This window comes from Lissotriton vulgaris, chromosome 10, assembly GCF_964263255.1.
Source record: "Lissotriton vulgaris chromosome 10, aLisVul1.2, whole genome shotgun sequence".
In the NCBI taxonomy this organism is placed as follows: domain Eukaryota; kingdom Metazoa; phylum Chordata; class Amphibia; order Caudata; family Salamandridae; genus Lissotriton; species Lissotriton vulgaris.
The window spans coordinates 1,069,234,975-1,069,248,104 of NC_141698.1; the positions used below are offsets into that span (position 1 = coordinate 1,069,234,975).

Sequence of the window (13,130 nt, forward strand, 5' to 3'; positions counted from 1 at the left end):
GATGAATGGGTGGATGGGTGAATGGATTTGGGTGGAAGGATTTGGGTGGATGGATGGATGGATGGATGGATGGATGGATTTGGGTGGATGGATGGATGGATGGATTTGGGTGGATGGATGGATGGATGGCTGGCTGGATTGATGGATTTGGGAGGATGGATGGATGGATGGCTGGCTGGATGGATGGATTTGGGTGGATGGATGGATAGATGGCTGGCTATGTGGATGGATGGCTGGATGGATGGATTTGGGTGGATGGATGCTCCTTAGCATACATGCATGCCTTTATTGTGAATTTCGAAGACAGCTGTAAGTAGGGGACCCAGTATGATAATTGGCTGCCGTGGATGAGTTCATCGGAAAACGTGTGGACTGAATATTATGGAAGTGGCAGAAACCCTAGAAGAACACTGCTTCCACCTTCCCGATCCCAACCCTGAAATGTTTCCCTTGTTGTACATCCTATTGGATAAAACCCACGCACGTCCCCTCCAAACCATCCCCCCCACCCCCTCCCCCCCCCCCCCCCCCCCCCCACCGCGCCGCCGTTTTCCTCCGACTGAGCTCCGGTGAATAGCAATGTGTGCCTTGCAAATGGGATGCACACGCATCTTTGCGGGAAACCCTCCTGCATACTGCCAGTGGAATCCATCAATGAGGCCCTCCAATGCCCCCTCCTCATCTCCCCCCCCCCCCCCCACCACCACACCCCATCACACATTAATACACCCCGTATTGGACTGCTAAGCGACAGGGCAGTGGAGTGCGTGCTGCACACATGACATTAAATGGGTGTGCTATGCAGTGCCCAGGGGTCTCCCGGCCTGCATACATCGAGCTCGCCCTCCGTGATCCACATGTTCACAGCTGGCAGGGTGAACCCCCTCCCCCTCATCCAGAGGCCATGACATCACCCCTGGGATCACATTGACACCCCCGGCGACAGCGAATGCCACGTTCACAGAGAGCGGGTACCAGCTGCAGCGCGCATCGCCCATGTATGAGCAAGCCTTGGCAGAGACAAGCGACACATCCCTCGGGGCAGCTGCACCCCCGCCCCCATCAGCCCCGCCGGCGGCAACAGGCTTCATTTAGGGATCGCCCGCGCTGCCCTCCGCTCCGCTCGTCTCACCGACCTGGACTCGCTCACCCAGCATTGAAGGGGTTAAAACTCACCACAAACATTTGGAATCGCGTTACACATGCGGGTGTGCCCGCGGGCACGTTGCACCCGTCACATCCTCATATGTTGGGGGTTTTGGTCAGAGCACCCACTGACCACGACATTCACACCCATCCATGGAACTGCCCAGGGCAACGCTGCCAATCTAAGCTGCAAAGCACCCGCCATGCCAGTCCACTCCCAACGCTGCCAGCCAGACAGCTGCTTCTCACCCGTGGCACGATCTGGGCACAGTCCATCTTCAAGGAGGGGGTGTGCAGGGGTAACGGATATCTTTCTAATACAAGGGTGAGGTGGGGGTTCTATCGCCCCCTCTCGCTTGTTTACAGATAGATAGCGAGCAACTGGTTGGAACCACAAGGAACAGCTTCGAATATTTATATTTCGCAGTTGTTATATAGCGCCAACTTGGCCCAATAGCATTACAGCGCTTTACTTGAGCTCCGGTTTGCATTCCACAAGGTCAGAGTCGTGTTCTCGGGCACGGGGAGAGTAAGTGATTTGCCCAGAATCATGGCACGTTGCGTCGACGCCGGGACTTGAACCTGGTTCTCCAGGTCCCAGGTCGGAGGTCACAGCTGTAGAAAGTAGTAGGAGTTGTACCTATGCGTAAAATAAATAGCGCCTAGAGTAAAAGATAGTCCAATGGCACTGCTTCGACTTCAGCCTAATATATGTCGACTTAACTGTAAACGAACGGGCGCGGTCCCACTAGAAGCTGCGAGTACATACATATATGTATATGTGCCATGAGTACAACGTGACAACGCAGCCCTAATGAATCTTCGAAGCGCTTTAATACAAGTATAAACTCGCACTGTATCATCAATGCTTTTCTGCTCATTCAACACCCTGTACAGCGCTCTGAAACCTAGACAGAGTCCGCGCTATGATAAACAATAAATTATGCCGTCTAGCGCATCGAAGCTGGCGAGTGTAGCACAAAACCCGTTATAGAATTTCTCTCTAACATAAAAACACATAGGCATGACTTGATTCACCCTCCAATACTGACAATAAAAGTGCTACTTTGCCCAGGAGTACGGTAGATAGCTTATCTACCTCTGGGAGATGAATTACTGAGCCGACATGTGGCTCTGGCATATATCTCCGCAGCAGGCGCACTAACCCGGATGACTATCACAGCAGCAGCCGCAACGATGTGGCTCCCCCACCCCCATCCCTATTCCTTCCAGCAACAGGTGCAGCCGAACGTGGATTGAAGAGGCCCCTTACCTGGGGGGGCTACCTGGCGCCGCAGGAGCAGGGGGCGCTCACCATGCTGAGGCGGGGGTCTCCGTGCCGGTGCCAGCCTCTGGCAGTCCAGACTCGCCCGTTCCGTGCCCTGCCCACCCTCCCCGGTCTCCGTGTCACCCTCCGCCGTTGGGGTGGGGGGCTGGTCCGGGCCCCCGCTCAGCCGGCGGAGCCCGGGGTGGCCATGAGCCTGGGCATCCTGAAGAGGGAGGGTGGGGGTCCAGGGGCAGGAAGGAGGGTCCCTGCTGTGCCCACCGCGCAACCACCACTTGCGCACGATCCCGCCGCTGCCTCTGAGCTGTTATTGCTCAACTGCCGCTGCTGCTGCTCAGTGAGGGAGGAGAGAGGAGGAGGAGGAGGGACAGGCTGAGGCAGAGGAAGAGCCCCTCACACATTAGCAGCCACGCCGCCACCCGTGCGCCCCCTCCGCGCCGGGAGCCCGGGGATGCTCGCAGGGGGCTGCCCCGCACCTGCTCGCGCCTATCCACAAACTCCACTTTCACGGCGCTTGTTTATTTGGGTTTCATGGCGTAGTGATGTGTTCTTGATGGCACGCGCCTCCCACTGTCCCTGTGTAGCGCAGTATACGGCAGGGTTCACACATGCCAGGCGCAATGGAAGTCATTTCATCCACCTGCGAAGGCTGAAAGGCTGAGCAGATCCCTCCATCCATTAAACCATCCATTCATTCATTCATTCATTCATCCATCCATCCATCCAAACCTACCCATCCATCCATCCATCCAGCCATCCATCCATCCCTATCCATCCATCACCCCACCCATCCATCCATCCATCCATCCATCCATCCATCCATCCATCCAAACCTACCTACCCATCCATCCATCCATCCATCCATCCATCCATCCACCCACCCACCCATCCATCCATCCATCCATCCATCCATCCATCCATCCATCCATCCATCCGTCTATCCATCCATCCATCCATCCATCCAAACCTACCCACCCACCCATCCACCCATCCATCCATCCATCCATCCATCCATCCATCCATCCATCCATCCATCCCTATCCATCCATCCACCCATCCACCCACCCACCCACCCATCCACCCACCCACCCATCCATCCACCCATCCATCCATCCATCTATCCTTCCATCCATCCATCCATCCATCCATCCATCCATCCATCCATCCATCCATCCATCCATCCATCCATCCATCCATCCATCCATCCATCCATCCATCTCCTGAACAATAAATTAGACTTTTAGACAGTTGCGGTACATTTCCCATAGGAATGCTGTACAGAGGTTGCATGGCACAGTGCAGAAGAGAGAACCAGCACGTGCGAGACAGGTTCGTGGGGAGTACTAGTTCGTCATCAGACACCAGCCATGAAATAGTCCCAAATGAAGAGCAGCTGCACATGAATGTAAACTTTACCTCTTTGAGGGTCAAGACATGTGCAAGAAGTGAGTTTGCAAACGAAACGGGAAACAGCAAAAGGATTAGGAAATACGAACTAAAACTGCATTCTATATATACAGTGCTGCCTCGTCATTTGGCTTCACAGCGCTTTAGGAAACCAAGTTTTGATGTCACCCAGCTCAGTGGATCATCCTATCAACGTTGGAAGGCTGAAATGCTTAGCTAACATGGACGTGACACTGCTGCTTACATGTCGTGCGCAGATATCTGCAGCAGATACACGAACCCGCTTTGCTGCCTTAAAAGAAAACGCCTCAAGGGCATTCGGGACAAGTGACTTCAGAGGGGTCCCATGGGCCTTGGTGTTCTGTTGAGCTGAGCTCTGCTCCTTCGTGAAGTGGCTGCGGTTGACCCCCTCCCCGCATCTGTCTTCTTTTAGCATCTTTGGTACAGGGTGTGTGTTACCTGCTCACTACTTGCTGCTGTGATCTTCATATCACACGGTCGCATCCCAGTAAGGCAAATCTGTCTTTCATCTTTCCGAGGTATATTAAGTGCCATTATGTTGGGAAATGGTAATTCCATAGAATAATTTTGAGCCAGAGCACTTTAAAGTACATGGGAATGGTGACACCTGTCTATCAAACGCTATTTATAAACACGTTTTTAATTTGATCAACTAGACCTTTATTTTATTTTTGGATTGAGCTGCAGAGGCGCTGAGCATGGATGAAACATGAGAACAGCCGCAGAGTGCTGGTCACACACAGGAGAGCTGCTACAGTGCTTAATTTGTCAAATTATAAGTGCCAGGGCCCTCGTCTGAAGCCTGCTGCAGCCTGCACCATCCCTTGCCCCTGCCTACGCTGCCAATGACAGTCCCAACACATCTACTAACCATCACACTCCTGCAAGCAGGACGATTCAGACGGGTACAGGCCCCCAAAGCTGTAAGAATGGCAAGAGAGGCATGAAATGCAGGATGGATTAAGAAACAGATCTTATTTTACTCCAATATTACATTAGATAAACAGCGCCACCCGGAGCAGCCTGTTATAAGTGCTGGTTCTGACAATTAAGTGCCAATGACCAGCACCTGAAACCACTGGCTCAAATTAGGCACTGGGAGGGCATGCGGCCAAAGGGCCAGAGCTGCTGTAATTAGAAGTGGGGAGCCAGACTCTAGTCCCGGCCTTGGCTCAGCAGCCTGAGAATTTGGCAAATCAGTCCATTTCCACGTGCCTGGAAAAAAATGGAGGACTTATTTGCAACTTTTTGTGACGTACCGGGGCACAGTTTGCTGGCCCACATTTACAAGGACAGGAAAAGCCACCCTGCGTAGCTTTCCCTGTCCTTGTAAATATGCCCCCTTTACACGCTGCACTTTGCTTGAAAGGGGCGTTCCATGAGTGTTGCTGTGGGTGTTCCCACACAACACCGTATCCTGACACATTTCCAGATTTATGAGAAATCGTAAACCTGGAAATGCGTCTCAATGCTACTGCTCCCCAGGAGAGGCGTATGGAGGCGCAACAAGGAGAAATGTATTAATTTCTCCTAGTTTTTTTTCTTCTCTTCCTGCAGCCCACACAGAATGAGGAAATCACCTCTGGTGATCGTTTATGTGCAGAAAGGTGTCCCTTCCAGCACATAAACAATCATAAAAAATATGACGTTTTGCAAGTTCTATGTGGGCTGATGCAGCACACATAGAAATTGAAAGATCAGATTGTTTATGTGCAGGAAGAGTTACCTTCCTGCACATAAACAATCATTTCTGTGATTCAGGCATTCTTGCACCATGGTGCAAGGGTGCCTGTATGGGGGAATTGCAGCAAATTGCGCGCCGGGCCAGGGGAGAGCAGAGGAATCCATCATATCCTGTCGATATGATGCATCCCTGTGCTTTGAAAGTGCTGCAGCGTGGTGCAGCCAAAGGGCTTGCGGTGCTGCAGCACTTTCTTGTGAATTAGGCCAATGTTATTTAACCTGATTCTAATGAAAGCACTACTTACTTGTAATAAGTGCCAAAAGCCAATGTTTTGCTCAGAAGCCTGGGGCCAGGGCTGTTGGATGTCAGCGTGCTGAAAACTAGAGCTGGGTGAACCAACAGAGGAAGCAATTTGCCAAGAATCACAGGATGTTGAGCTGACGCCCAGAATTGAATCTGGTTCCCAATTGCCATAGTCGGCAGCTCTGGCTGTAACACCACATCCCAGGTAAAGGAAGGGAGGCAGAAGCCACATGAAGCTCGACTTGTTATGGGCTCGAGGTTCCAACTGGACTTTGAGCTGAGTCAGAGGCAGGCTTCAGGCTCGGGCCTGTCTCGAGGTCTCTACTGAATAGCAAGTCTGCGTAGCCTTGATTCCACCTCATGCTTCCTTCGTCCACCACCAGACACTTCTTGCCCCTTTATCTCAATCCTTCAGGTTCTTTTCATCTCTTCTTTTTTTCATGTCACTGTTTATCGTCTTTCTCTTCCTCCTTCCTCCCCCTTTCATGTTGTTTTTCTCTCTTGCTCTGGGTCATAGTCTGATGAGGAAAAATAAGACATGTTCGCCAAAAAATGAAGGTAAGCGGGTAGGTTCAGGTGAAATTTAAATTAAGCCTGTGTAATTCAGATAGTTTTGTTAATTTAATATTACACTTACCACTTCACAGAACTGCACGCTGTTCGTAGCAAAATTATGACATGAGAGCATGGGAATGGTGCAGAAAGCCAGAACGCGAGCAGCTGTTGCTCACAGCATCTGTGTTTTTATCATCCTATTTTTCAGCTCAAGATGTATTTTTATGTCAGATATTGACATGAGGGCTCATTTCATGCTAAAATGTAGCCCTAAATGATGGATTTGCATTTCATGTAATTACGCATAATTTTGCTTACATTTTTCTTAAATTTCACATAAGTACGAAAATGCAAATTATGCAAATTTTGCACACCGCTACTGGTGAGCCAAACCTTGCGAATGACACAAACATTATTTCTAGAATATTGTGACATAAAAATTTCACAAAAAATATTTTCACTACAAAAAATATTTTGGAGCAGACTATCGAAGGCAAGAATATAATTCGAGGTGGGTCGGGACTCTGACCCTTTGGGAGACCGGAGACCGGAGGAGCTGTCTGTCCACCTGGGGACTGTTTGTTGCTGTCTGCCCCTGGTTGCTGTGTCCGGGGATTCGGCGTGTGCGGCGGCCGGGGACTGCGAGTACCAGCATTCCCTTTGACCATCAACAGCTGGTACTCTTCCCCTGCCGGCCCCGCCTCCTGCCTGCTACTAACTCTTGCCGCCCCCGCTTCGCGGGTGCGACTCGCGGCGGGTCGGGACTCTGACCCTTTGGGAGACCGGAGACCGGAGGAGCTGTCTGTCCACCTGGGGACTGTTTGTTGCTGTCTGCCCTTGTTTGCTGTGTCCGGGGATTCGGCGTGTGCGGCGGCCGGGGACTGCGAGTACCAGCATTCCCTTTGACCATCAACAGCTGGTACTCTTCCCCTGCCGGCCCCGCCTCCTGCCTGCTACTAACTCTTGCCGCCCCCGCTTCGCGGGTGCGACTCGCGGCTCGAGGTGGGTCGGGACTCTGACCCTTTGGGAGACCGGAGACCGGAGGAGCTGTCTGTCCACCTGGGGACTGTTTGTTGCTGTCTGCCCCTGTTTGCTGTGTCCGGGGATTCGGCGTGTGCGGCGGCCAGGGACTGCGAGTACCAGAATTCCCTTTGACCATCAACAGCTGGTACTCTTCCCCTGCCGGCCCCGCCTCCTGCCTGCTACTAACTCTTGCCGCCCCCGCGACTCGCGACTCGAGGTGGGTCGGGACTCTGACCCTTTGGGAGACCGGAGACCGGAGGAGCTGTCTGTCCACCTGGGGACTGTTTGTTGCTATTCATCTACTAGGAGTTCAGAGGGACTACGTGGAATGATCTTTTGACAATCCACATATGCCCTTAGATCTTTAATAATTATTGCCCTTGGGGCTAGGTCTTTGTGATTTTGGACTGTTTGTTGCTGTCTGCCCCTGTTTGCTGTGTCCGGGGATTCGGCGTGTGCGGCGGCCGGGGACTGCGAGTACCAGCATTCCCTTTGACCATCAACAGCTGGTACTCTTCCCCTGCCGGCCCCGCCTACCTGCCTAATAAAACACTCCTTGTTTATGTCCCGTGGGACGCACGCGGGACGAAGCGCGGGGCTAAGCCCGGGCAAAGGGCGGGCCCTCTGTGGTCCTCCGAGGCCTGTGGAGGCTGGGACGGGCCACCCCGCTTGGTTCCATCACAGAGGGAGGTATCGTGCCTAAATATTATTCGTTGTTTTGTCTGGCATTCCTTTAGACTATTACAAACACGATGTCCATATGGGAGGATCTCAACGCCCTTTGCGGTACTAAGTACGCCCCTGATCTTATAACCTCCCCAACTGTGGATTCTTTTTGTCTTCATGCTAATGGCCTCGCTGACAAACCCCATAGCCAAGTAAACGCCGCGCCCCTGGGTTCCTACAATAGATGGAAGCATGACATTGAAACTAACTTTGGGAACAATGCAAGTATACCATCACTTGCTAATCCAATAGCATTTATCGAGGACCCGGCCGCGTATATACCAGAGGTCCCTCTTTTGTCTCTCAACACGACTTTATTGGCCAAAATTGAGCAATTACTGGTTGCTACTATCTCGCCCTTGGTCACTAAAATGAATGATTTAGGGGAAAGGCTGACCAATATTGAGTCAGTAATAAGAAAGCTCCCGCTTCCAGCTACCATTATGGCCACATGCGTCTGTCCTAACCCTACCACCGCCCCCGAAACGTATAAATCTGGCAATGGGGCCATCCAAATACAGTCATTACGAACACCTATTCAAATAGGCCCCAAAGTATCTGTCAAACCTGCACCAAAAACCCACACAGTGGCTAGATCCGCATTGGCAAGAATGCCACATATCAACCTGCCCCCTGAGGCCGCCCCGTATGTCTCTGTCCTCTCTGGGGTCCCTGCCCTCACCCAGGGAACACGCGAATCCCAGCAGGATTTGTTAAATAAGGCCACCTATTGGCTAAATAAGAATAGACTGTTGCCGCCGGGGCTAGACGGGGGTATCTTGAGTGTCAGGAGGGTGGGATGGTTAGGGACGCTGCCCAAATGCATTGCTGGGGATTTGGTACTTATTAAATTTAAAAATAACAATGTTGCCCCCTTTTTACGAGTTTGTACCCCCAACGAAAGTGAAAGACAAGGCACAATTCGCATTTGGGATCTATATGATTTTTAACCGAGCTCCCCTCACATTACATAGGACAAACTCTTAAGTTTTTTAATGGTAACTGAATTTTGCACAATAATTGTTGAATGATGGCTTTTTATTGTGTCTATGAAATTAAATGTCTATGGTTTTTCTGTATTGTTGATGCTTTCATGATTTTTAATTTAAAAATCGAATAAAGCTTATTATTGATTGATTGATTGATATAGTTTTTAAGAATATTATTGTATTATCATTTAATCTATTTGTGAAATCTATCATTTTTTAATTAATTTATTATATACTGGTTCATGTATTAATTTTGGGTGTTAATTTTATTTGGGTAATTGGTATACATTTTAAAAATATCGTTTGTTATATCTGGTTAAATGATTTTTGATGACATTTAATACTATATAATATTGCAATAGGTTGTTGGGATTGCAGGGAATAGGGTGGGAAGTTAATCAAATTATAATATTTTGATTTTTAATATGAAATCATTTTTAATGTTAAATTAAACAGATATCAGGCTATAGTTGGCAAATTATTTAATTGTTATTTTATTTATTTAAGTACAAGATGTTAATTTTAGTTAATTGTACTATGTTTTTTATTTTTTCTAATTTAATTAGAAACTTATATTATAGTAGCAGGTTGCTGGTTTTGTGGGGAATAGGGTGGGAAGGTATTTAAATTGAAATGGTTTTGAAAATAATTTTTGCATTATTTAAATACTTAATTGATAATTGATTATGTCATTTTAGTTGATTATTTAAAATCTATTATTATTTTGACAACTGTATTTAAAAAAAATATTGATAACATGTTTTTTTATAGATATTGTTCTATTTATTTCTTTTATTTGACCAATATTTTCATTTTATTGTTCTTTTATTGATTATTTCAATTTTTGGGTGTTTGTGATTTTATTGGGTAGTAAGTAGGGAAGTAATTTGTATTTAAATGTAGTTAAAATATTTATTTTATTTGATAATGTTTTGATATTTTTAGATTCAAATATATATTTTTGTAATTTATATGATATCTATTGTTTTTATGTGTTCTAATCATTTTATGTGGTTAGGTGTTGAAATGGGTTTAACAAACTGATAATTAGTTGAAATGGTATATGTTATCCCTTCGAAGATCAAGACTTTCCCTACTGTTGGTTACATTGGAGTTGCAATAAAAAATCTAACCTTTCTGAAGTCCAGTACCTTCCCAACGTTTGCCTAGACTAGAGTGGCAATAGTAAATCTAACCCCTTCCAAGTCCAACACCATCCATACTGTTGCTTAAACTGGAGTAGGAATAGTACATCTAATCCAATTGAAGTCCAGCCCCTTTTCTACTGTTAAACTGGTATGGGAATAGTAATTCTAACCCCTCCGAAATTCAACACTTTCCCTACTATTACTTACATTGGAGTAGGAATAGTAAATCTAACCGCTCCAAAGTCTTACACTTTCACTGCTGTTGCTCAGAATGGAGTGAGAATAGTAAATATAACATCTCTGAAGACCAACCCATTCACTACTGTTACTTGATTGGAGTGGAAATGGTAAATATAACCCTTCCTACACCCATGACCTTCCTTCTTGTTGCTTAGACTGGTGTGGGAATAGCAAATCTAACCTTCAAAATCCAACACCTTCCCTAATGTTGCTAACATTGGAGTGGGACTAGAAAATCTAACCCTTCTGAAGTCCAACACATTCCCTACTGTTGTTTAGACTGGAGTGGAAGTAATACATCTATTCCCTCAAAGACCAACACCATCCCTGTTGTTGCTTGGACTGGAGTAGAAATAGTAAATCTAACTCCTCTGAAATCCAAGCCCTTCCCTACTTTTGCTTAGATTGGAGTGGGAATAGTAAATATATACCCTGTGACGTACAACACCTTCCCTACTGTTGCTTAGACTCAAGTAGAAATCATAAATCTTACCCCTCGAAGGCCAACACTATCTGTACTGTTGTTTAAATTGGAGTTGGGATAGTAAGTCTAACCCCTCTGCAATGCTACACCCACCCAACTGTTGCTTAGACTGGAGTAGGAAAAGTAAATCTAGCCCCTTCAAAATCCAACCTCTTCCCAACTATTGCTTGGACTGGCATAGGAATAGTAAATCTAACCCTTCTGAACTCCAATACCTTCCCTACTTTTCCTTAGATTGGAGTGGAAATAGTAAATATAACACCTGTGAAGTACAAAACCTTTTCTACTGTTGTTTACACTCAAGTGGAAATAGTAAATCCAACCCCCTCGAAAACTACTACTTTCCCTAATGTTGCTTAGATTAACATCAGGATAATAAGTGTAAACCCTCTGAAGTGCAACACCATCCCTACTGTTCCTCAGACTGGAGCAGGAATAGTTAAGCTAACTCCTCCGTAAATCAACCCCTTCCCTACTGCTGCTTAAATTGGAGTGGGATTAGCAGATCTGACCCCTTTGAAATCCAATACTTTCCTTATTGTTGGTGGGCCTGGGTGGTGAACTCTGCTCCCTGTCACGCGTGATATAATATGTGAGGTCATAAGCAGTGCATTGTGAAGATTATAAGTTATAGTTAAACTCAGGTAACTATAAACTTCTGAATTTCATTGGTTTTGTATGAGTAAAATCCAAGCCTAACTATAAAGTTCCTATAACCTTTGTTTTTTTCAGTGAATTTCTAAGATTTTTTTAATTCTATCCCTTAACTATAACATCCCTGTAAACTTTTTCTTCAGTAAATTTCCATTTTTTAAAATGTTTTTTCCTAACTATAATATCCCTGTAATCTTTGGGGTTTTTAGTGCATATCTATGGTTTTTTTAATGTTATTTCCTAGCTATAACGTCCCTGTAATCTTTGTTTTTTTAGTCAATTGCTAAGGTTTTTTTAAATTTTAATTCCTAACTGTAACCTTTGACAGTGAGTGTGTGAGTGAGGGTATGAGTGTCTCAGTGTGTGTGTGAGTGAGTTCATGAGTTTCTCAGTGGGTGCGTGAGTGAGCGTGTAAATGTCTGAGTGGATCTGGTAGTGGGTGCATAAGTGTCTCAATGGTTGTGTGATTGTCTGAGTGGGGGTGAGCGGGTGCATATATGTCTGAGTGGGTGTCTGACTGGGTGCATGAGTGTCTGAGTGAGTGTCTCAGTTGGTCTGTGAGTGGATGTAAGAGTGTCTGTGTGGGTTTTTGAGTGCCTCCATGAGTGTGTAAGTCAGTCTGTGAGTGCATGCATGTCTGAATGAGTCTGTGAGTGGGTACATGCGTCTCTGAGTGGGTCTGTGAGTTGGTGCTTGAGTCTGAGTGGATCTGTGAGTGGATGCATGAGTCTCTGAGTGGGTCTGTAAGTGGGTGTGTGAGTCTCTGAGTGGGCCTGTGAGTCAGTGTGTGTCTCTCTGAGTAGGTCTGTGAGTGGGAATCAGAGCATGTGAGTGGTTCTGTAAGTGGGTGAACAAGTGTCTGAGTGGGTCTGTGAATGGGTGTACATGTGTGAGTGGGTCCGTGAGGGGGTGCATGAGTGCCTGAATGGGTCTGTCAGTGGTTGTGAGAGTGTCTGAGTGGTTCTGTGAGTGGGTGCATGAGTGTCTGAGTGGGTTTCTGAGTGGATGCGAGATTGTCTGCCTACATCTGTGAGTGGATGAATGAGTGTCTGAGTGGATCTATGAGTCCATGTGAGAGTGTCTGAGTAGGTCTGTGAGTGGGTGTGTGAATGTCTGAGTGGATGTTGTGACTGGGTATATCAGTGTCTGAGTGGGTCTGTCAGTGGGTGTGTGAGTGTTTGAGTGTGTGAGTGGGTGTCTAAGTGTCTGTCTGGGTGTGTCAGTAGCTTTGTGATTGGCTTGGCTACTACGGTATCACACCTGTCCCTTTGTCCGCAGTTTTGCACAAAATATCTACCCAAGTGAAGTAATTTCTACTGGTTAATTACCAAGTGCTACCTCATTGGGTAAATGTCAGGATTCACTCTACACTACAGCTGCATAATGGACAATGAGGAAATGTCACCAGTGACCTTGTGTGCATTTAGGCAATGTGTTTGACCCTAGTGCATCTTTATCCAGCAAT

The 13,130-nt window shown here is 47.2% G+C and overlaps 1 protein-coding gene across 1 annotated transcript in view; it reads right to left on the minus strand.

The window, feature by feature from the left end:
- The window catches only part of LRRC3B (leucine rich repeat containing 3B), a 489,659-nt gene extending 486,930 nt beyond the window's left edge, over window positions 1–2,729 (minus strand). The window contains exon 1 of the mRNA XM_086940070.1: window positions 2,420–2,729. The gene's annotated coding sequence lies outside the window, so the exon portion shown is untranslated. The remainder of the gene's footprint in view (window positions 1–2,419) is intronic.
- Between the last annotated feature and the right edge of the window lie 10,401 nt (window positions 2,730–13,130).